Below are 24,258 nucleotides of genomic sequence, written 5' to 3'. Positions count from 1 at the left end.
ATATATATATATATATATGAATGTATTGCATGCGACTTGTCTGAAGATGTAATGACCGAAAAGCAGGTATAGTTCTTTGGAGGGGGCCCCGAAGTCCAAGGGGCCCCACAATGTTGCGTGCCCCCCCCCCCCCTCCTTGACGAAATCTTGGATTCGCCTCTGACTCACGCATCCTCCGCGCCAGCTACGGTGCATTTGTGCCTGTCCCGTTGTATGTTCTGTCCCGATTTTTGCTAAATGTAACGCATTGGTGCGTCACGTGCCGTGCTAATAAAGTGCAGTCATTTGCTTGAGTATAATACTGCATCACAGTAAGTCTACAACACTTTTTCCGTATCCGGGTCGTTGTAATTTGAGATTCTGCGTATACTCTTTTCGGTTCTGCGTGTAATTCCAAGGGACGAAAATAATTATATGAAAAAACACACCAGACGAAATAGTTAGATCATCGGCAAAAAATGTCAATCAAATTAGCGCAAAGGAATTTTAGTAGAACAAATCTACATCTTGTAACTCTTAGAAAGCAGTGACTTCCGGATAGGCACCTCGAGACTATATGCGGTCCAAACAGTCTGCTTCCGTATGCGGCAAAATACGGTACAGAAATCGCGTCTTATGATTATAGAGAATGAAACATGAGCTCGTTTCGCCTGATGTATTCACCTGGTGTTTAATGTTGGTGTTGGTGTCTGGCGTGTTTATTTTTGGGCCGTCGTCAAGTCAGGTCTCCAGCCATGCGTCATTCACATACGCGTCATGACCCGACCTTTCTTCCTAGAATCCCGGGGATTCAAACCGGGGCGTTCTAATTACGACTCCAACGCTCGTGTTGCACAAACGATGAAGTATGAAATGGCTTTCCCAGCTGGTGTAGTGAAGGGCGCTGAACTTGCTCAAAGTATTCATGTCTGAAAGCCGATATCATCCGGCATTTAAAGGACTCAATGACACGTTCCGATGGCGGGATAATAAACTGACTGATAGTCGGGGTAATTGTTCCCAATACGTCCATATCACTATTGCCTCGCCTTAACACTCGCTAGGGTGCGGAAGTGGGTCAAAATCCCCTCCCGAAGGTTTTTGCAGGATGGTTTCCGAACCCCGCGGCGAAGCCGCGCCAAATTTTGCATAGCTGTAGACAATTGAATGGCGGATCGTTTGACATAAAAGATTTAGAAGTACCTTGTAGGGTGGCTGACCCACGGCAGGTCAAAATCAGGCCATGGTTTCAGCGAAGGCAATTTCTACGGAATCGTCCAATCCGATACAATAACGGAGTGTTTGACGCATCCCTACATCTCCGAGATGTTTTCTTAGGTAACATAAATATTGAATGAGCAAATTACATCGACCTAGGGTCAGGTATGAAGGTCATACCAAGGTCAAAACCAGCCTGATTTATTACTCTAGGGCCTGTTGTATGGGATAGTTTGTGGTGCTTATTTCGTATTGACAGCAGGAACCGCATTACACGTTTATTATTATTATTATACACCTCATATATTATTGCATCATGTTGGGTCAAATTGACCCCCTCACCCGAGCGAAGGGTATCTAGTCGGCCGCCCGGGGTCGTGTGAATCATCCCGTGACACGATACGATGGTTTCTTTAGAGAGGCTCAGGGCAAACGGCGTTGGATAAAGGATTGCCAGAACGGGTTTATTCTTGTGGAGATGTAAAGCCAAATGAAAGATGCCAATACGGACGCACTCAAACGCTGCGGAAGACGAAGGGTCACGGTAAGGTTAGAGGCTCAATCCACACCGGGTCCATGGTTGGCTACCTGCTTGATTTTGAGGCGCATCGACGCCTCGGTCACACAGCACCCAATGCCGAAACTAAAGACGGCCACGCGAAGACATTTATTTGCCGCGAGAGCCAGCGAACGCCTGAGATAGATCGCGTGGAACAAAACAGAAAGTTGTTTTCAGGAATGATAAAATGCATCCAACACCAGATTCCAATGATATTCAGTCACAAATAGCACACCACCATGGGATAGTGTCAATCTCCAGACCAGGCGACATTTAGGCTGCACCAATATCATGCATGATTCAGGACTAACTCATTAATAAGTGCTTATAAATCGGTTCTTCGCACAGGTACACAACCCTAAAAAATCACTCGCTGATTGTACGATGTAGCTGGGCCACGAGCACGAACAATCACGGTGAGTGGTAATGGTGGCAGGTCATCGGTCGGCAGGTCAGCAGTAAACGATGGAAACAGTAGTTGCCTCTACAAGTTGACACTAATTGCATGGGGAAATTACAGAGCTCAGTTTCACAGATGGCACTTCACTTTGGAAGAAATGCGCTGAAAATTCTGAAAGTGTCAGAAAACCCCAGCTTCCTAGCACATGAACCTGCAATAACACATGCACATCGGCACCACTTGTCTTGCGGCATGACCCTTAAGTTGGTGCATAATAAACATTCACTGGTGGACTAGTTACAACACAGTGCGGACGGCATATTCACGTCACATTGCAACATCACGGGCAGCGGGTCAGTCGTCTTGGCCTGCGCGGCGGGTCCAGTACACAAGGCAAATCTTCACAAGGGCGCCTCGTCCAGAACGCTACCTTTTCAAAAGGTGTGTGACGCACAGCGCCACGAAACGGCAAGTCGGCACCACACTCCCCACCTAGTGACGCTGCGGACCGCGTCACTAGAAGTACGTCTGGATCGCTTGAAAGTGTATCTGGTTCAGAACGATCAGCGCAAACAAGGCCACGTATCCGACGTACCGCACGGCTGTCAGGAACTCCTGAAAGCAAGAAAAACATGGAAAAACGATCTTACGTTCGATCAGTTTAAAGTACCACGGGCCGTTCGCGTAATAATTCTTCATGCACACGTCTGGGTCAAGCGTACACAATGAACGCCTGAATCGGTAATGCAATATTCTATAAGTAGCAATAGTGCTTGCCTCGAGCCACATTAACCATCTGCCTGCACCGGTTCAACCAAGTTTATTCTCACAAAGCTCGCCAAAGCGTTCTCGAATGTGAAAACATGACATGTCCAACTCACCCACAGTTTGTCAAAGAAAATGGCTATCAGAAAGCAGTGCATAATGGAGTGAAAGCAGGTGACTCGCCAGAACCACATCAGAATCCATGTCGAGGCGGCATGCAACACAGCTAGCTGCTTCACCTGGCGGCGGAAGCGGCGGCCGTCAGCAACGTTCGCCCACCAACAGCATCAACAACAACCAATCCACACACTCGACACCTTTTGACCAACAAAACTAAATCAAAACCGCTGTCCGACGCATCCGATACCATGCAATGCCGTGAAAGCACAGCACGTGCCGCATCGGTAGGCCTCAACGGCGGTGGACGGAGGGCCTAAGATGTGCATAACGCAGTTTACGCGATCATTCATTCGCGCTTGCTGTGCCATGCGACGGGCCGGCTGGAATATGACCACATCACTTCCTCGAATCTAGCTTCGTCATGTCGAGGCCAGGCACACGAGCCCCTCCCCGCACCGGGGGACGGTTTGTGTCACTGAATAAACAGACGGCCAATGGGGGAGCACTGAGTGTGACCACCGATGTGTGCGGTAGACCGGTCGGCGCTACATGTTATGCCGATGTGACACGTAGGTGCAAAGAGCTGTTAGTTGGTGGGTTTTGTAACCATAATGTCCAAACATCTACAATGCCTTGAAAGTCACTTTTTAAAACATGACACGTATGGGCGGTTATTTTATTTTTTAAATTCAAATTTGGCCTAACATGTGGCAACATACGTTCGGAAGCTGACGTCGGCATATCGGCTGGGACACTGACCATCTAGTGTCATTACACTGGCCGTCTGGTGCCATGACACTGACCGTCTGATGCCATACCATTGACCGTCTGGTGCCACCACATTGGCCGTTTGGTGCCATGCGACTGACCATCTATTGCCATGACACTGGCCGTCTGGCGCCATGCAACTGGCCGTCTGATGCCATGATAGAGACCGTGTGATATCCGTAGCCCTGACCGTGTGATCCCAAAGCACTGACTGTATAATCTCCGCAGCACTGACTGCGTGATCCCCACAGCACTATGTGACCCCCACAGCACTGACTGTGTGACCCCCACAGCACTGACTGCGTGATCCCCACAGCACTGACCGCGTGATCCCCACAGCACTCACTGTGTCATCCCCACAGCACTGACCGCGTGATCCCCACAGCACTGGCCGTCTTTGTAGCACTGACCGTATGCGAGCCGTCGCCGTTCTCTAGCAGGCGCTGATAACCGGTCGATAACGTAGTTCCAGCCCAAGGAGGCGAGCAGAAGCTGGAAGCCGAAGAGCCAGACGGTGGTGCAGACGACGCCCGAAGGTACGGGCACACGGGGCCCGCCCAGCTGGCCCCCGCCCAGCAGGCACTCCTTGTTCTCCTGCGACCGGTCCTCCACCTGCGGCAGCCGCGCACGTGCTGGCAGCTGCGCGGCGGCACGCTGCGCCGAGTCCGACAGAGAAGCAATGAATTGGATGCCGAGCTCGGACACCGCGGCAAAATGGGCGGGCGCCGGGCGCGTAACGATGCTTCTGCGTAACCCGGCCCGTAACCCGGCAAACTGAGCGGGCGCCGGGCGCGTAACGATGCTTCTGCGTAACCCGGCCCGTAACCCGGCAAACTGAGCGGGCGCCGGGCGCGCAACGATGCTTCTGCGTCAATGCCAACATTTTGCAGGCTTCTCTCCCGAACCATTGGTTGTCTTTCCTTGTGTCGGAGTTTTCTTCTCATATCGAAATAATTCTGACGAGTTTTGGCATTCGAACGGGACCCCCAGGTGGTGGGTGGTGCCGCCTGATAGTGCTTCCATTGTCGCAGATCTTGGGCATACTGTGTTGCGGCCGAGGGCTAGGTACAAAGGTGGTGTACTTCATTTATTCGGTATGTACTGGGTTTGAAAAACATCCTTCGGATCCCAAATTCTCGTTGTTCCTGGGAACAATATAATTCAAATTAAATTTTGCTTTCCAGTTTTAATTTTTTCAGAGGGCAGAAATGTACATAGGCACATGGTACTACTGCTGTGGCTACGAGGAAGGACGCGTTGACACATCTGCAAGACCACCATGACAAATCTTACAGCAATGGGGCAAGCGAAATGGTAATAATCGTGGGTAGTCATCGTGTAGATCGTGGATATGACACAAAAGCCCCTGAAAACCACCATGTTTTCGCAGCAGTGGGGCTTGAGTACTTCAATGATCCCGCGGGCGGCTGGAGAGGCATGTATAGCGCTCCTTCCGGCAAACGATGAAGAGCCAGAATAAGTGCCATGCATCACAAAGCACATCCCATGATACCACCCACAATTCAACAAAGTGCATGCAAATCCAATGATCACTTCGCAGATTTTGATGGCAAAATTGCCGAGCAGTTCCTTATATAGATTGTATAACCGTTACGTTAAAATGCCAAACTGTTTTTGCATCTATGCTTGTTGGAAATAATCGGCTACCGTAGGGCGTTTTAAGTTACCTTATAATGATTGAAGACGTAAAACCTCGACTTATAAGGGAAAGGGAATGTGTCCTACGGTTTCTTAAAGACACATCTTCGGTACGTTGCGCAATCGCACCGCGACTTTCGATAACCTCTGAGACATCTATTGCGCCGCGAATTTCGATAACCTCTGGGACATCTATTGCGCCGCGACTTTCGATAACCTCTGAGACATCTATTGCGCGTGTTTTGACACAAAAAACGTGTTCCGAGGGATCGACAGGGCCCTGTATTAAAAACGCATATTCAAACACACATATAGTTACTTACCATCGTACCTAGAATAAGACAATGAACACGCTTGTAGAAATTCCATGTCGCCAAAAGGGTAAGTCCTGTACATATGCGCATGTAAAGCCAAGAAATTCTAACTTCAGGACAATTGTAACTTTGACCAGGCCTGATGGGGCCAATTCTCACCCCAACGGCATACAACTTATTACTAATCGCGTGCTCCCGTATAACAAAATCCACTGTAATCTTTCCACAAGGCTCCATCCTTTTTTTGTCTGGGAACGACAGGGGCGCATCGCCCCCCCCCCCCCTTTGCCCTCCATGTCTGTGTAATCAAAAACAGAATCAGTGCGAGAGTTATTGCCTGGTTTTCAGTTCTGCCCAACGTGTTTTGCCGTCCCCCAAGCAGTGGCGGATATACTAAAAGACAGCAGCGCAGTCCCATCACCGCGCTGAACCAGACCAGGTATTGCTACAGACCGCTGGCTTCCGCCAAAACCTGCTAATACTGATGGCTCGCGAGGTGCTTGTATGCTACTGCGCAATCGCTGACAAGGATGGACTTCCCAAAAATCATTTCTTATATAATTGCACGGGTGGTTGCACCACGTTTCCGGTTCATTTCATGTCCAATTGCTTCCTGAGCTTGCCGAGAAACACAAGTCCGCGGCAGCTTCGGTCTCAACACGGGGCCAATGAGAGATGAGTGCCACATTACGGTACATCCGTCGCGGAAGTGTTTTGGTAGAGATGGTGCACAAAAGTCGACATCTGTTATGAGTTCAAAATTTGTTGGGGCAGGGGGGGGGGGGGTGAAAAACGCTCATTGGCTGCTTCGTTCTACGCATGCTGAATAAGAAAACTCGTTGGCAGGTCCAGTTCCCTTGAAATTCACGTCAGGCTTTGAAAAATTGGCGTCTTCGACATCTACTGAGCTGAGGTAGTGGCAACGTGGTTTCGTCGGTGTATGGTGTAATCTTTACAACTCGGCTGAGAGAAGCTCCTAGAGGTCACTTGGCACCTGAGATGTATTTTTTACCAATTCAAATGAAACAAAAATTTCCAAAGATCACGGGTAACTGTCGCACTATGAACATATGGCCTTCGGTGGACAGTGGATTGTGAGGAAGTCCGTAATTGGCAAATGCTTGGACTTGGGCAGGATGCCAGACCAGCAGGACGGTGCTTAGGGTCTGAAAAAGACGAAGGAATTAGAGGGCGATTAGTAAGCAGTCGAATAGTGTATGTTCCATCCCATTTGTGTTGCGTTAAACATGTCGGCAATCATATCATTTTCCACCTCTTCGTAAATAGCAATATTACTCCTCCACCGAAGTGGGAAGCAATTTCGGGACACTGGCTGGCTCTGCTCAGCTCTCATCTCCGTTCTTGAACTTTGGTGACTTTACGCCTCGCAACGCGGCATGGGTGGTGAATTTGCCAACAGTCGGGATCTTCTAGTTCTGGAGCATTTTCTGAACAGGAACAGCTTGTGCATTTTGAAAAAAACCGGACACTTCTCCCACCGGACACCACCATCTGACAACGCCCTCTGCCACTGACGTGCCGATATGTACAGGAATTCTGTTCGGGCCTTTTTTGGGGGATGTCGAGCACTCCCTACCAGGAACGATCATTTTCTCGTCTGCTTGAGTACCATCTCCTCACGATCAGGCATTTGGCCGCCCCGTTAGGACCTGCATAGAGCCGATTGGACGGCGCTCATTGGTGAGTGTTGCAGAAACACCCAGCCTTCAGCTGGCGACTCCCTCTCTTCGTTTATTAAAGCCATTAACTCGGCAATCACAGCTTCTACAAAGCAATCCATGCCTTTCCCGACTGATAAGCCAAAGTGCGTGCCAGTCCCTTGGTGGAATGAAGAGTGCGGGGTCGCCAGACACAATAGAAAAAAGACGTTTAAGCTTTCAGTCGCTATTCTAAAAGAGCTTACCTATTACTCTTTTAACAAGCACGCGCGCAAGCCAGGAGGGCCAGGACAGATCGCCGTATCTGCCGCACGTGGCGAGCCGGGCGCAGATCTCCCCCACGTCCGCCTCTAACAGATCACTGATAACGCCGGCCGCTCTGTTCACCATACGATGTCTGACGGACGGTCTGCGCAACATCCCGAGCACACGGACCTTTTGTTACATCTCAGGTTAGCGCTCTGCCAGCCGGCGGCGGTTGGGCTCTATCGCTCGGCCGCTCGTACAGGCGGGCTGCGTGGCCGAGACCAGCCAGCTCCCTGAATGCATGCTAGGCCGCTCTGGCTGGCCATCACATCCCGCCGCTCACGGCTACCAGCCCGCGGCGCCGCCGGCGCCACTCACGTTGCACAGCCAACTCTAGCGCACCACACGGCGAGCGGCCGCCGCGAGTCGCTGCCGTCCGCCGGCTGCGTCGCCGTCACAGCCCCCGTCGCGTGGCTGTTCCCGGAGCAGCCAGGCACCACCGTTGGCGCATTTCCGGACGCGGTCCGGGCCGGCAGCGTCGCCGCCTGGCACGTCCACCAGATACGCCGCCGCCGTCCGGCCGCCCCGGCTCGGCGCCGGCCGGGGCGGCGGTGTCGGTGCCGCGGTGAGGCAGCCTGACCGCAGCCGTCTGGGATCGCAGCCGTGTCGTCACCGCGCCGGGAGAACGCCGTGCTTCTGAGACAGGCCTCTGCGTCATCACGGGCGGCACCTGGTCGCGCCAGCTTTGGGCACCGTTCGCTCCGTGCCGTTATCAGCACGGCGTCCGGCCCAGCCGACCCCCGCCCCCCTTCGCTACCCACGCAGCACACCTCAGGCCGATAATGAGGTCGGCCGACCGGGCCAGTGCCGCCGATAAGCGTCCGGCCGCCGTCACACCGACCAGTGCCGCGCGTGCTCCTCCGGCCGGCGGTCCACCCCGGCCGGACCCGCCCGGGGCTGCCGTGGCTCGATGCCGCCTCTGCCAAGCCGGCCCCGGCTGCACACCGGGCATCAGTGATGGTCGGCAGCTCGCAATACCGCACGCCGTTTTGCGGCCTTTCCCATCAGCTGCTTTGCGACGAATGGCCGCGCCGGCGTCCAATCACGCTCCGGCACGGCGGCAGCATGAAAAGGCTGGCTGCGGATGGCCTTGGCTCGGGGCCTGTCGCATCACGCTCGGCCGGTTTGCCATGCAGCTCTGTCGCCGCTCACACCGTCCAGCCAGTCCCGGCGGGGAAGACCCGCGGAATGGCCCATCACGTCACAGCTGTGCTCTGACCTCACCGTAGTGACTAATCAGGGGTGTTGGGCCCTCGCTGTAGAGAAAAGTGTCCAGTGTCGTTCCTCATCTTTTGTGAAGCCCGACACTGGACACTGGGCGCAAAACACGCAGGCCAAACGACACTGGACACCGAAGCCCAGAAATGGGGCTGCAAAATTATTTCGCCGTCTGCCAACCGCTGTGCAAAACGCTAGGTACGTGATGCGCTTCGTGGGAGATTTAGTCTTCAATTATTCTGAGGTGTTCGGTTGAGCTGAGTCTTCGTTACTGTGCTGGTTTGGAAATTATGCGTTGGCTGAATTGTGGGCTTCTCTTTCCCCATCTAATGCTTTTTCTTTTTAATGATCTTCGCTCAGGCTCATGGCTCAGGCTCATGAAGCAGTATTGGAAAATAAAACCACAAAAAGTGAGCCAAACTGTCGACCTGGGCCAGCGTGGTGAAGACTCGACGGGAACCACTGACAGCTGGTGTAGATGGTGTGCACCTGGAGCGCACCCAACCAGGCGTCTGCACAGATGGAGTCCGCCGGCCTAACACGCAAGCAAACATCTCACAGCTGAGGCAACGGGCGCAGTAACTCCAATGGTCTCGCCTAGCGGCCTGCCTGGTGCGCTCGCGAGCCACAGGGCGCCACACCGGGACACAGGGTGACGGGTCGGCACGCGGCATGCATAGCACGACAGATGACGGTTCAGTCCGCCGCTTAGCTCGGTCGGGGGCAGCGGCTCTGCCTCCTAGCCTACTTGAGGCGGGGTGGGTGGGTTCGAGTCGCTTCGGCGCTCGCTAAATGTGGCCGCAGGCATCCCCTGGCTGGGACGGCCTGCGGCGGGGGCAGAGGCCGCGCAAAGTCAGGTGAGGTCAGGGGCAGGGCGGACGGTACCGAAAATTGTCGCGAGTTAAACTTCCGACGCAAAATCGTGCCGCTGACCTGGAATTTCACGATCGGATGGTGGGGTCAGGGTGACATGCGACAAGCGCAGCTTGGCGTTAACTCTGAACCCGCAAACCCATCCGGACATAATGTAAAGGGGGAAAGAAAGAAAAGCGGGGGCAAGGAACGAGTCGACCGGGACAGGGAGCCTCACCTTGGAGCAGATGACCGGCAGCTGCAGCACGCGGCCGCTCTGGCGTGGCGGGTGCCGCTTCAGGTATACCAAGCATACGAACAGCAGCATGACGGCGCTGATGCCGTCGCAGATGCCGTCCATGTAGTATCCGATGGCGCCGACCTCTGACTGCATGGCCGGGATTGGCAGCGCGCAGGCGGGCCACGAAGCCGTCCAGCGAGTCCATCCACTCGCCGATGAGCACGATGGCGACGCCGGTCTGGCGCAGGCCCAGCGGCTCCAACAGCAGCAGCCGCAGTCCCGGCACGACGACGAACACGCGCGTCACGCTGATCACGTTGGGCGTGACGAACGAAAACAGCGTGGTGAAGCGCGTCACCTGGGGGCAGCGGCCGGGGCTGGGTCAGGCTCGCGCTGCGTCGGCCCATCAGACACAACCGCCCCCCAAACACAACACCGTCGGCCACCGGCAGCGGCACGAAACCAGAGGTGTGTCCGCGGCGACCCGTAGGACAAAGAATCTATGCCGTCGATGTTACCCATGACGTCATACCCAATAGATTCAGCGCTGTTTGGCACTGGAAGCGACGCGGACGACAAATATATTACATGAATTTGCGCATAATATTTGTCAGACGCGCATTATCTTCTACGCGACTCGACTGAAGTAAGAAAGAAATGGCAAGATGTTTTGTTGTAAAAAGGTCACTTTGCGTGGCTAAGACCGACCACAAGTGATAACAATGTTTGATGCTTTACACACAGCATAGTTCGCGGTTTCCATTGTGAGAAGTATCATAGTACTTGCTAACGAACATCTTGCGTTTTTGTATGCATGGCTATTGTCATGGCAGTTACGAAGTGTAAACAGTCTCCAATAGTTTTTGAGCTTCATGCCCGCTAAGATGTGCAGGCTTTTCGGGGAGAATATCTCAAGGTCACCCAGGCATCCATGGCGCTATGTCACCTAAATCCTGCCATTCCAGTGGTCATACGTTGATTGAGGCCAAAAAAATACACTTGTCAATAAGTTAATATCTAACGTTCGTGAGCGCGACTTCCAGATGTAACGGCTGTCAACTGACTGTCAACTGTCAACCGACAACTGATTAATGTTGAGCTAGGTACGATAATGTTATCACACAATGACGCGTTGAAGAGCATATCCACTAAACAGATAAATTGTAAATCTTCAGATCTCCAAATGTGGAATATTCCCTTTAAAAAGCGCAGAGCTGTGAACTGCACCGAATAATCTTCAAGGTGGACATTTCAGTGCAAAGTCCCATACAATGTGGATCACTTCCTTTAATGTTGACCGTTGGAAATTGTAGGTAGACATTTAAAAATTAGATCAAAGGCATGTGACGTTGTATTACGAATCCCAGCCTTGCAGTTTCAAAAGAAGGCACAGCGTCGACCCGGCAGCTGACAGGAGGTGACGGCCAACAAGCGGACGGCCACGACCACGCGTGGCCTTTGAACGCTTCATAAAATCAAGTCGTGCGCGTGGAAGTCATCGTTTGCAACGGTACAATTCTCAGATGGGAACAAATACATATTTTGAGCAGCACACACCGTTCACGTGATGGCTGAATCTCGTTGCTTGTGTTTCACTAACTGTTGAACGCTCCATTTTGACCACTGGGCGGCACCAATTGATATAAAGGAAATGTTTCACGTTTAAGATATAGAAGCAATCATCACATATGATGCAACAAGATCACTTATAACTATTGGCACGCTTTTCAAATAGAGAAGACTGCTCTAAGCAGCACAATGCTATGTTCAGCAAATATGCTCCTCAGTGTGTCATGGATTGAATACCTTATCGTACCTTGCACAACATTGATTGGGAGCCATTTGACGACCGTTTTATCCGGAAATCGCGCTCACGAACACCAGATATGAACGCCTCGACAATCGTCTTTTCTTGACCTTGATCGTCGCATGACTTATGGAATGGCAAGATTTCGCTGACGTTATTATGACGTCATGAACGCTAAGGTGACATGAAATACTCCACCCGACAAACCTTTCCCCATTTTCGCAGGCGCGTAGCTCCGATACTAAATGGTCTGAAGCCTTCGGAGGGGCAGGATTGTGAAAAGCACCGAAAGATCTGCAAGATGGCTCTTTCAGTTCCAAAATCCCATATCAATGTGGAACACCATTTAATATAATATACATATTGCATTAATATAATATAAATACTATACGTTTGGAAGCACTATTTCACGCCACATGGCCACTTCGGCGCGCCCGTGCCCGCCACCCAGTGTTAGCTGCATCGGCCAACGCCACTCGCGACACATGGCTACTTCGGCGTGCCCGTGCCCGCCACCCAGTGTTAGCTGCATCGGCGAACGCCACTCGCGACACATGGCCACTTTGGCGCGCCTGGGCCCGCCGCCCAGTGTTAGCTGCATTAGCCAACGCCACTCGCAGCGACGAAAACTGCAACGCCGGGCATACCTGCTTTTGGTTCTAAAAATTTCGAGCGGGCGTTAGCAAGACCATTCTATGTAACTTTTTCACTAGTTTATTCCGAAAAAAGATGCACAATTTCAGGAAAACACGTGTTGGCCAAATGACAACACGGTGTTTGGCACCATGGCGATCCACCATATAGGAAACCTCTATTTTTTTTTCCGGGCAGGGAGGGGGGGGGGTCTGTGGTGAAGCACCCGGGGGCCAATTAGCTTTCCTGATCAGGGTCTGAAGGGCCTGTCCGTCCCAGCCCGGAGCACTTGCCGGCTGTCATTCTGACGACGCGAGGGTCGTGGCCACCTGTTCGATTCAGAGGCCCTCTGAGGATACATGATGCGTCCGCCGCTCCGCGCTGCCAGAGGCCCTCTGACGACGCGGGGGCCGTGGCCACCTGTTCGATCCAGACGCCCTCTGAGGATACATGATGCGTCCGCCGCTCCGCGCTGCCAGAGGCCCTCTGACCGGGCACTTACACCTGGATCAACGCGCAGGCCAATTGGCACATGGACACAAGTTCGGCTCACCACGCTCCTGACTGCAGTGGAACGAATGGGCCTCTTGTCCAGTGCTAGGGCCCTGGCTGAAGAGGGCCCGACCATTGCCTCATTGTGGACATTTTCACCGTAAGTTTTTATATCTCATTTCATTGTCAGAGGACTCCATCCAACGCAAGACGCCTTCTTGACATTCGGGTCCCATCCCTGTATATGTTAAGCAAAGGCATCCCTGGTCCCCTCGCGGCACCTTGGCAACACAGGACCCACTGTTAGACACCGCAGACCTCTCACTGTTTCAGAGCCACAACCAACATAGATCGCAGGCCCGGTCCTGTCCCTGCTTGGGAAACCGGCCCCCAGACCCGGGCCGACACGGAGCCCACTGTTCGGTACTGGCGGTCTCTGATCGGCATTAAGGCAAACATAAACATAGAGGACACCGATCGGTGCAGAAGATGCTGTGACTGCTTAATCGACATAGAGGCACACACTGACCTAGGCGGCACCGATCGGTGCAAGAGGTCATGTGACTGATATTGGGATCTGGCCCTGCAGTCCAGGACCCCTAAAGACGACCTCCGGTCAGCCCTCGATCCCTCTAATCGGGTCCTTGGTCATCGGTCCCAAGAGGCCCGGAGGCCCTTCCAGGCCTAGGAAGGGGGCGTGCGCCCAGTGTCCCTCTGCGTAACCAGCTCCGAAAGCTCCGTGTTTTAAGTAAAATATTTGTATTAACATGGAGTGTAGAGGACGAAAGGCCGGCAGCACGAAGTCAACATAATGAAGAGGACGAATTGCCTATGCATGTAGCCCACAAATGACGCAATATCTGTGGGCCCAATTCATCACCCTAGACGGACGAGGGTCGCCTCAAGCGGCCCTCGGGTTTCTTATAGGACAAGTTCTGAACCACGGGACGGAAGAGGCTGAAATTCTCCACGGACGACTTCCGAACATTTTGCATCCGCTATTAGCAATCACAGTTTCTATCCTCGATAGGTCGAGACTGGTCACTTCTCTCCGCAGGCCGTGCCCGTCGTCCTCCCGGTCGCCCCTCGCAGTCAAGCGCCCAGTAACTTCATGAACACGTTCAAGTGCCCAATAACTTCATGTACACATTCAAGCGCCCGATAACTTTATGTACACGTGCAAGCGCCCGTTAGCTTTACGTGCATGTTCAAGCCCCCGATAACTTTATGTCCACGTGCAAGCGCCCGTTAACTTTAAGTACATGTTCAAGCGCCCGATAACTTTATGTCCACGTGCAAGCGCCCGATGTCTTTATGTACACGTGCAAGCGCCCGTTAACTTTATGTACACGTACAAGCGCCCGATAACTTTATGTACACGTGCAAGCGCCCGTTAACCTTTACGTACATGTTCAAGCGCCCGATAACTTTATGTACACGTGCAAGCGCCCGTTAACTTTACGTGCATGTTCAAGAGCCCGATAACTTTATGCACACGTCCAAGCGCCCATTAACTTTACGTGTATGGTCAAGCGCCCGATGACTTTGTGTACACGTGCAAGCGCCCGTTAATTTAATGTACACCTTCAAGCGCCCGATAACTTTATGTACACGTGCAAGCGCCCGTTAACTCTACATGCATGTCAAAGCGCCCGATAACTTTATGCACACATGCAAGCGCCCGTTTACTTTACGTGCATGTTCAAGCGCCCAATAACCTTATGTGCGTAGTATCATATGCCTATTTGCCAACTGTAATCTATCATATGGCACGACGATGCGATTATATCAATGTAATTAGGCTGGTCATTCGCAGATAAAGCTAAATAACATAATCTTCATAGCGTTAGTTCACATTATACAGTACACAACAGTAGTGCACACAAATCATACACTATCACACTGTTCTGACTCCACTGTACCGTGTGCACTCTGAAACACGGAAGACATTATGAAAAAGCATGGGGTCATAATGAGAGCCTGACCTTGATTAAGCTCATGTTGAAATGAGCCTCGATTAAGCTTAGGTTGAAATTAGCTCGTCAAGTGCCGTCATCCATTCTGCGATGAGGGTTGTGTGTAACTGGTGTGCCACGAACCCCTCCCCACCGTCGCAACATACGCAGTTTTAAAGACTCTGCTGTAGTATAACAGACGTAGTTTTGTGAAATGTCTCCAAACGGTACGGTCAATGACGGTGTTTGGGGATTAAACGGCAGAATATATTACCTGAAGCCCATCGACACACACAAACTTCAGAACAGCAACATCGCCCTCCGGTAGTTCTTCTATTAAGACAGCAAAGCTCTAGCCCGCTCAAAGTAGCGCACCCTCTGTGTCAAGGTATGGTAAACAATCAGTGGGATGTCGTAACCACCACACCACGATCGCAAGCCAGGCTCGCATGACAGCCACCATGGGTACCATAGCTATGTCTTGTCCGTAGGCCGGCAAAACAAGATCCCCTTATTCCGGATCTTCCCGAAGGACGATTCCCATAAGCCAATGCTGCATCACCCAAGTCACTGGAAACAATGTGTTCATAGTAGCCCGGCCTCTGAAGCGCACCTTCCGTGGCAGACTCATATGCCGACTCGTGTCCTGTGATTCCAACACAGCTCAAAATCCACGCCATGGTCGCCGCTTTCTCCGAGGGCCCCAGCTTTTTCTTGGATGAGTGCAACAGTTTGTGTCTGTGAGCGTGCCACTGAAGCGAGTGAACTCAGTTTAGATAATTGGTAAACGAAGTGAGAGCATAGATTGAGTTCGGCGATACGGTTAAGGCACATGAAGATTGCCTGAAGGTTCGGCGGTAAACGCACACATAACGGGACAGCGTTCTTACACGAGAACCACGCGATCAAATACATGCACAGCCCGGGCAAGATGACGTCTTCCAACCGTCTGTATAAAAATAACGAGTGCCCGCGTTAAGATGCAATTGGCCTTTGCGCCAAAGCCTTCTTTCACACATTTTGCGGGTGGATATGCCAGCAATGTTAATGCCTCACTCCCTTCCAAAATGTATCTGTGTTTGCCTCGTTTTGGAGCTACCTAAGCCATGCATGCCGATTCATCCAATCCAAAAGCCACCTTCCCAATTACCCCGTTCGATAACAGCTTTTCATATGGCGAATTGCAACATCATTTGCTACCATGTATAGCGAGCCAACGGATATATTTTAGGACAAGCTTTAGCACACCCTAGCACCCAGAAGCTACGTTCTGTCTGCTTACAGCGTTGGTTCTTCTACCCCCGCAAGTGCACCGGCTTCGGCCGGTGTAGGGGAGCAGCACCCCATCGGGTCTCAGTTCCAGAACCGGTGGAACACCGCGAGCTGTATTTTTCGGGGACTAGCACCCCTGGCGGCAGGTGAGCACTTGCTCCCTGGCCGGGCCGCTCCCTCCCCATCACCCGCATCGCCATGTCCGGCCGTCTCACCACTCTTCATCCGAGTGCTGCTGGGGTTACGGTGCCGCGTCCCCACACGCCCGTTGCAGCGCTCCCGGGGCCGAGGGTCGCGCGGTGAGGTCAGCCAAATTTGCTTTTCGGAAAACTTTTCCTTCTTTTTAGTTCAATGTTTTCATTTTTACTTGTTTCTTGTTCTGTCTGAACGCCTAGTTAAGACTGACATGGTTTGAGACTACCGGCTCGTTAACAATGAAGGGGAATTCAGCCTGGGGAACCTTCACGTGTCATGTCATGCTTTGGCACCGTTTCGCGGTGTAGCCGCGGAGGCCCTCACGCCTCCCATGCTTTGGCACCGTTTCGCGGTGTAGCCGCGGAGGCCCTCACGCCTCCCATGCTTTGGCACCGTTTCGCGGTGTAGCCGCGGAGGCCCTCACGCCTCCCATGCTTTGGCACCGTTTCGCGGTGTAGCCGCGGAGGCCCTCACGCCTCCCGTCAACTGGCATCTACCGGGTCAAACAATCAGCCGCCACTGGTACCCAGACCCAGATGCATACCACGTGCTGAACTCGGCGTCTGAACCCTCCGGACGCGGCTATAGGAACCGGCACACACATATACGTAAGGGGCAATACATGTCCCAATGATGGAGTACGGAATCCCAAACTTGAACAGCTGAGAACTACAAAATCAACGCACTAGAAGTTAGCCCAATCAGTTCCATCCTATCAGATGCAAGCTCAATATAGACTATTAAAAATCGACGTGCATGTTAGACAGGAGACTGCAATACAAAACATTCCATGCTCGGTTTAGTCAGCCGTTCCTTGAAACGCCTGACACCCTTGCTGCATTTCATGCCTCAAAATGATTCAGTCGGTTGGCGGTGTGATAACCAACAAGTCTTCCCCTTAAACGCTGAGTTACGCTAAACGCTTTCGACGGATATACGCATCTTGTTCAAGAGGATGCCTCCGTCTCGTATACAAAAGCGCATAAATCCGGTTATGTTGGATCCGGAGTGCTGGAGAGGCAAATGAATGTCCGGTGGACTAATCCATACTCTGGGTATGAAGCTCTCTGAATTTATAAATTATGACGTGGTATGGTGTCAAGGCAGTGAATTCGGTAAAAGGTGTTGCAGCAGGCGTACCACCTCCTCTCCACATAACGAGTAGCGGTAATAATCGACAAACATGCGACAAACCAGTGGGACGTTCAGTTCGCGGCCGGCCCTGTCGGTGGCGGCCGCCGCCGACCAGCAGCAGCTCGGACAGAGCGGTGGCCGCCGATGGCGGGCCCGTTCAAGGATTAGGAGAGGAAGACCTGAAAGATTATTCCTTTCATGACTTTTGTATTTCTACACGATAAAAACCTGTCTTAGAGATTCTTGTGAAATGCTATGGTAGTATGCGATTTTGAAATTCTGCCCTGTCTGTGCTCAGGCCTTATTTTAGCATGTTCACTATGACAGAGGATGCCTCCCAGTGATACAAAATGTCTCCCCACTCGTGGAATTTGACATGGCCAGTGAAAATCATGCTGCCGCATGAATACGCATGCATATTTTTAACAGCCTGTGTTGTCTGTTTGCCGGATGGAATACATGAGTCGAGTAGATGAAATTGTGCATCGGTGGGAAACATCAGTAGACATATGATGTAGATGGCAATTAGCAGCCAGACCAGCTCTTTGCCTCTAAAGTAGCTTATGGATTAAGAGCTGGCAAATGTATTTATCGTGCCCGCTGGGCCACGGCTTGCCTCCCCTGTGAACGTTCATTTAATGTGCCCTGGGTCTCCCCCTCTTTTTAAAACGTTCCTAAGCATGTACCTCGCTTCCCCGCCACACATTTGCTCCCAAGGACACCATAATCACTAGCGACGAGCAAAGATGGCCGCATGTTTCGTGAGCGAGTCCGACGGTGGACAATCAACGCTACCTGCGCCGATCGATGCCCGGCGCGTAGGCGAATACGCCTATCACAAGTCGACGGGTCAACATACGAGCGGGCCCAGCAGATAGCGGACGCGGACGGGGGGCGCTCGATGCCCGGCGCCGGGGCTGCGCAGTGGATACCCTGGTGGGTAAGCAAGCAGAGGTGGCGCAGCTCGCGCCCAGGGGGCGAGCGCGAGCACTGCCTCTCTCTCTGTTGACGCGAGAGCTGCGACAGCCAGGCAACTGGGAGAAGCTACATCTAGTGCGCCGCCGCAAACCACCAATGCACGACACAGACAGCTCTGTCATGACACAGTGCAGGCATGCACCTGCATCTAAGGTGGGACCGCGGTCAGCTGTTTCGCCTCACATCGCAAGTCACTGTCGTCCGATCACAGCCGCATGACACGGCAGTATTGTGTGCCTCGATACTGCAACGATGCTACAAGAGAGGATACACTCAAAAGTGCACTTACGGCGGCCCGGAAGACAAATAGTCTACACCGCCGACATCACGCGTGACGTCATGTCCATAGACTCAGCGCCTTTTGGTGTTCGCAGCGCTCAGGACGACAAAGCTTCTACCTGACGTCACGTAAAATCTTTGCCAGACGCACAAAAGCTTTTTCCTCCACTTGATCGAAGTGAAGCAGGAGTGACGCTAAAGGCTCGCTTAAAAGCAAGCCAATTTGCGCGCCCAGGACCGACGACAGGTGAAGAAAATGTCTGTTATGAGCCGCAAATAGCATAATGCACAGATTCCATCGTCAGAATGCTTGTCTCGCATGCGCAGTTGTTGTATGCCATTGGTACTTCATGACGCACTGAGCTGCTGAAGCTACACGGCGTCGTTCACCTCTCACTCTGGCAAGGAGGGCGAACAGCTCGGGAAATCAAGCCGCGTTGCTGAAGCTATACGGCATCGTCTGCGTCTCACTCTGGCCAGAAGGGCCGACAGCGCGGGGAATCGAGCCGCGTTGCTGAAGCTATACGAATTCATCTGCCTCTCACGCTGGTCGGAAGGGCGGACAGCGCGGGGAATCGAGCCGCCTACCTCCGGTTTCCTAGATACCATAGACCGTGTTATCACGAAAGTTTCGAAAATGCAAACAGAAAACGAGTTGCGCTGCGGACATGTCCGCCAAAAATTATACGAGTCAGCGCGTAAAACAAACCATTTTTGGTGGGTTGCGAATGTACCCCAAATGCCATGCCGGCCAGAGCTGTCGTCGAAATACATGGGCGCCGATGGCGGCGCGGGCCGACGACAGACACGCCCCCGGCGTGAGCGGCTGCAGACCGTGCTGCTGCCCAGCCGCCGTCCGGCCAGCCGCACTCAGTCCTCCTGACAGCAGGAATGCTGCCGGCTGCGCAGGGCTGGCCGACAAGCCTCCAGGCCGTGCCAGGCACTGGGTTCGGATTTTGGGGCTCACAATTTACGGTGCCGTACTGAGCCAAGCCGAGCGGACCACGCTAGATGATTAAACCGGCACGACCAAGATAGGAAGTTTGTGTTGCTGGCCATTCGCCGTGCACAAACACACCCGTTAATCCGGTGCCACCCACCCACCCATCCTCCGCAGCATGGCTCACACCAGCACGCGCACACAGCTTGGTTGATTGGTTGCTACGCTTGTGAGGCGCGCCGACCGTTTATCCTGAGGCGGCTTTTATGACACGTATGTGTATCCTGTCGCGAAACCTGTGACCCATTTTAGAGTTCGTGTGTTTCTCACCCGTGAAGTGACGGGACGACGCTTTTCCTCTAACTGTTTCAAAGTGCAAACGACTATCCACTCGTTTTTGTACTCAACGTTCCAAACACGGCTCAAATCATGCATCGGAACCAAACCATTTCAGCCTAGACAAACACAGTGAGCCCAGGGTGACGCGGCAGAGCAGTATGGCCAGGAAGCTTCCGACTGCAACCATGCTGTCACACGACCGACGGTCGACTCCACGGTACTCTGCTCATGCTGTCACACGACCGACGGCCGACTCCACGGTACTCTGCTCATGCTGTCACACGACCGACGGCCGACTCCACGGTACTCTGCTCATGCTGCCACACGACCGACGGCCGACTCCACGGTACTCTGATCATGCTGTACACGACCGACGGCCGACTCCACGGTACTCTGCTCATGCTGTCACACGACCGACGGCCGACTCCACGGTACTCTGATCATGCTGTCACACGACCGACGGCCGACTCCACGGTACTCTGATCGCACTGTCATGCCACCGATGGCCGAGTCCACGGTACTCTGACCACGCAGAACCGACCAGTGGCACCCACCTGTGTGAATACAAAGCAGAGCGGCAGGTAGATGTAGTGGTTGATTCGGGTCGCACATCAGCAGCTTGACCGTGATGGGGTAGACACGGAGAAAGGCGTCGTCCTGCTGGTGGGTCATCGCGCCCTTCTCTGACGGGCACCAATGCCTGTCGGCGGAGCAGGGAGGTGACCGCGACACTTTGTCCACACACCGCACACGCACAGCGCCAGCTCGGGGCAGCACGTACCCCCTTATTGGCCATTTGGATGGCGCTTCGATCGGCACTCCGGAATGTATATGGAAAGGGCGGCACTCGACCACATGACGCTTGACAAAACGGCAGTGTCCTCACAAGTACAACTGTAACTTAATGCAGCTTTTACTTATCTGTGGTACGAATGACAACGTCAAGAGTATTGGTCATTTTGCGTCCATAACTATGGCCTCGTGATGTACACATAAAATGATGTGCTGTTTTGTATGGAACGGATGAAGTGAAATCTTCGGATTTGCATACAACCTAAGAAGGTTTCGTGATGTGAAAGAAAAACACGATGGAAGTGTGCGGGCGACCACGGCATGCACACATTGCGCGCATGCGCATGGTATCTTCCCGCAGCAAGGGCATGCACTTCAGCAATCACATGTTTCCAGCACGCCCGAGCATCTTCAGTCATGCTAGCGGCGAACGGTGCGCTATTTCGGTGGGTTTTTACATAGATGGCGTTAGAGGGCATAGGCGTGTAAATTATTCCGAAATCCGTGTCATTTAGAACGTACACTATTTTTTAACGGGAATATATAATTTTGCAACCGCCTCATTGGCAGGATGACGCGGAGTAAGTATGAATGTATGGAACACCAAATGACCCCAATAGCCAGTGCGCTCGTAGACCGCTCAAGCATCACAGAAGTGACCCAGAAACGCTAGAGCGGCCTCCACATAAACGGCCTCCGGTGCTTGAGCACACAGTCTGCACGACATACAGCGACCAAAGCGAGCATGTCGCTCGACAGCCGGGTGCGGGCGCCGCACAAGCACGCGAGCACTGGATGGCCGACGATGGCGACGGAACCATGAAGGTGCTTGGCGCACCCAGACAAGAAGGCCGCACGTTCCGCACGTGGCATTAACGTAGTCGGCACGTAAGCTTCGCGTAGGCACCCATATGTTTCCCTCCACTGCCTCGGCACAAGACGCACAGTACTGCGCCCCCCCCCCCCCTCCCCTGACAGGACGCCCAGACCCCGCCCTCCTCTCCCGAAGCTCTGAAGCATCAGGTATGAGCCCGTGTCTCCCGTGGCCACGGGCGCCCGTGCCGACCTGGTCCCCGGCTGTTGCCAATGTGATCCCAAACGGCCGGAGAGCAGCCGCTCCACATCTGGGCACGGCGCTCCAGCGGACCGAGGTCGAGCGCTGGCCGCCGTCTCCTTAGCAGCTGCATCGGCCCTCTTCTCTCCAGCGTGCCACCGCGGCAGCCATGTAGAGAGGCTGCCTCACGTAGTAAGCTACTGTGCGCGGGCCTGTAACGCGCGCCAGCCGCGACGGCGCGGCGCACAAGCATCGTCGGGCGCAGCACACGGCCAGCCGGTCCCCAGGGTGACGTCACAGCGCCACCCAGATCTGCTCCCGACCAAAGACGGCGAGGCGGTCGCCGTGGACGCCGCCAAACTCGACAGCTGAGTGACGGCCTTCGTCGATCCAACTCCCAACAAACCAAACGAACGCACCGAGACAGCCATGCTTATGCCCGCTCGAAAATGCGACCCGGTTGATTGTCAAGGTCGACGTGTTTGATTTATGGAACGGGTCCACCGCCAGGGAACTGCGGATTCGGTCCTGGACTTTGCTCCACAGTGGTCCTAACCTCGCACGCTGGAGACTGCACACATTGGCACTTTGTAGCACTGGAATGCGATCGCACTGCATGTCTATCCAGTGGGTGCCGTAAGTGTAGCTTTGGTGATGACACCAGCTTAAATGCATCGTTTGCGAATGATTTTGATCTATACAGATTCACGCAGATATTATCAGCACGGAGATGTTTTAGCATGAACCACTGGAATTTTGCGGCCGAAGTGGTTGCGCTACCGACCATGTGTTCTACCCACCTTCCAATACGAGTTGGTCTTTGTGCGACAAAACGACGGGCCCAGAGCCACAGTCTTTGACTGTTGACCGGTATTTACTGGTGCTTATCGGGCGTTGTTTTGCTGGGTCGTACAAATATGCGGTATCATAGCACGTTGTTTGAAAGGGGGCAACAGCTAGGCTAGCAAAGTGAAATGCACGGAAACGCAAAAACCACCACTAGTTATTAGTTCATTCATCGACGCATAAAATTAACGTACTGGATCACCGCAACCGAGTGAAGGTGACGGTTTGTCTTTATTAGGTTAATAAACTATGGCGTGGGCATTTTAGATCATTTACATACCCGTTACTTCACAACAGGTCCAGAGCGCTGGCCTCCGACTGGCCTGGAGAGCTGCAGCAGCCATGAATAAAACGGCTCATAAAGCTGCAACAGCTGAACATGTCAGCAGAATCGCCATCCGACTCTCTGGTAAAACTGAGTAATGCGGCATTGCACGCTCGCAGTGACTTCACAAGAATTGGGCCATAAACTCAGCAGTCCCCCACTGGACCAGCTACGCGGCGTTCGTTCGAAACAATGGCCAGTTGACTGGTGATGGGGAGCTCATAGAAGCTCATGCTGGCCCCGGGCCGGCCCGATTCGGGTTTGCGAGGACGCCACAATCATATGGTGTTGATTTAGCTCGGTTCACGGAAAGAAGCCGTAACTAGAAGTTTGAAGAAGTTGCTGTCACCGTCAAGTAGTACCACCCTGACTGCGACGATTAAGATCAACATACCTTTTGTTGGGCGCATTTCGGCACTACTTCGCAACTTCGACGCCAACGCGCAGTTATTCGGTTGAGTGGGCCGGCTAGATACCCCTCACTCGGGCGGGGGTCAATTTGACCCCCCTGAGATCTCGGGAACTAAGAGAGCTGGAGAGACAAAATTTAAATGGTGTGCTGAACTGTACGTGAACTCACTTAGGTCAAATTTTGAGGTTCCTAGGTCATGACCTTCGGGTCAAATAATGCCAAACAAGGTCAAATTACAGGTTGATCACTTAAGTGCCACCAAAGCCTAGATAACTGTTTCTAAGCAAAAGGTCACATGCTCATTTAAGGTCAGTGACCTTTTTGACTTTTTCAAGGTCATAGTCACCAAAATCATGGAGACTGCTCTGAGTTTTGCATTTGAATAAGCGACAAAGACTATGCCAGGCAGTAGGTTCCTAAAAGCAAAGTGTTGACCTGGGTCGTTTCAGGTGAATGACCTATTCTGACCTCTAAAAAGTCCATGGAAGAATAGAGAAGAAATATAGAATATATATATATATATATATATAAATATAGAAGAATAAAGAAAGAAGAATAAAAAGCCCATGCGGTTTCTGCTATCAATAAATTCGACATAAGCACCAGAAACTTTACTACACGGCAAGCTCTAGAGTAGTAAAGCAGGCTGGTTTTGACCTTGTTCTGACCTTCATACCTAAACTAAGATCAATAAAATTTGCTCATTCCATATTTGCGTCGCCTAGGG

General features: G+C 52.7%; 1 pseudogene; it reads right to left on the bottom strand.

Annotated features, from left to right (window-relative positions):
* Positions 1-1,769: 1,769 nt before the first annotated feature.
* LOC119095303 (ceramide phosphoethanolamine synthase-like) lies at positions 1,770-20,695 on the bottom strand (annotated as a pseudogene).
* Between the last annotated feature and the right edge of the window lie 3,563 nt (positions 20,696-24,258).

Source organism: Pollicipes pollicipes, unplaced genomic scaffold (assembly GCF_011947565.3).
Source record: "Pollicipes pollicipes isolate AB1234 unplaced genomic scaffold, Ppol_2.1 Scaffold_1383;HRSCAF=1616_pilon_pilon_pilon, whole genome shotgun sequence".
Lineage (NCBI taxonomy): Eukaryota > Metazoa > Arthropoda > Thecostraca > Pollicipedomorpha > Pollicipedidae > Pollicipes > Pollicipes pollicipes.
Note: the sequence above shows the minus strand (reverse complement) of the source record. Positions and strands in the feature narration are given on the sequence as shown.